The sequence below is a fragment of the Capsicum annuum genome, chromosome 3, assembly GCF_002878395.1.
Source record: "Capsicum annuum cultivar UCD-10X-F1 chromosome 3, UCD10Xv1.1, whole genome shotgun sequence".
Classification (NCBI taxonomy): Eukaryota; Viridiplantae; Streptophyta; class Magnoliopsida; order Solanales; family Solanaceae; genus Capsicum; species Capsicum annuum.
Window position 1 is genome coordinate 201,979,397 of NC_061113.1, and position 1,654 is coordinate 201,981,050.

The following is a 1,654-nucleotide window of genomic DNA, read 5'->3' on the forward strand; positions in this document are numbered from 1 at the left end:
AAAAAAAACAAAAAGAAAGAAATGAAAAAAATAAAAGTAGGAAAAAATAGAAAAAAGAAGAAGAAAAAATGGAAAACACACAAAAAAATAAAAAAATATAAGAAAAGATAATGGTAGTGTTAGGCAAGAAAATATTTAGTACAACGAGATAAGCGTGATTGAGATTTTTTTCTTTTTAAAAATATTGAATTCCATTTTTGGCGCAACTAAATAGGGACTGTATTCATATTTTATATGAATACATATTATCTGTAAAATCGAATACAACGGTTATAAATGGTAATTATGTAAAATGTGGTTATGGGAGGTAGATTTTATAGCAAAATGGTATTATTTTTTAAGGATCCCCTAGTTTTTTCCCAGGGAGGGTTTACTTTTTATATTTTTTGGAAAATGATCATAATATTTTCAAAATATGTAAAATTCATCATATTTTGTTTGACTCAATTATACCTTTGTTATTACTTTATTGGCCAAAAGTACTCTTTTTACTACAGAACTTATATAACCAAGACATATGTAGACCTAGTATACGGGCATATTTGAACCAATTTAATTACCAAGTGCAATTACAAAACTTGATTGAATTGTAGTAATGGATTTTTTTTCAATTAATTTATGGCTCCACATTGAGCATTATCAGAACCATTTCTAAGTAACTTAACATGTCATTTTGCACCATATAAATTAGAAGGACTAGGTAAAAATACAACCATGATGTCATACCACGAGAACATTTACTACATTACTTCAAATATCTTTTCATTCCATCAAATCTCCAAATGACATAAGATTTCATCAAATTACTGTGTGTTGACTAATATACACCCTTGGTTAGGTTCTGTGTGAAACAAGGATATTTTTACATGATTAATAGCATCAGTATTGTCAAATTAGCTCTCACGCATAACTCACGCTCCAAAAATTAGTTCATAGGGATGAGTATTGAACCGTAGGAGTTGTCCACCAGAATAGGGACCAGGTCCTCGAAAACCTTTTACAGAAAATATCAATAAACAAGCACTAACAAGTGCAGAAAGTAAATGACACAAGATATTTACGTGAAATCTCCTTACTCAAGGGAGTAAAACTGTGGCCTATTTTGTAGGATTTCTCAACCACTTCACTATCTTCAAGTACCATTGAATATAAACTCCTTATTTGCAAGGGTTAAACTCTTAATCCTCAAACATCTTGCAACAACTCTATTATAAGATATTATCAACAACTCTATCGCCACAAGCTGAAACGACTAACTTTAACCGACTCAATCCACAGACTAACTCTAGTCTTAGAACGTCAACTAACTCTAGCTAACATCTTCATCAAGCATGAGAAAGAAAATTACAAAACACCTACACCGGCCTTACTAGAAAGAGTACGTTTACACTTTTAAGACCAAGTTACAAAGACTCAAATACAACAAGGACTAAACACAAAATAAGTTAGTTGAGCAGGTCCCTGTTGTTGATGAGGCTTTGAATATGAACAAACGACTACCTTTTTCTAGGACATATCAATCGTTTTGTCAGTACAAAAACTAGATTTTCATTTTCCATCATTTTGCATATATATGACACATAAAAATCTAAAACCATTCTCATTGGTCGAGGTAAAAAGGCTGCAACGCCTATGCTACCTTGCCCATCAACTT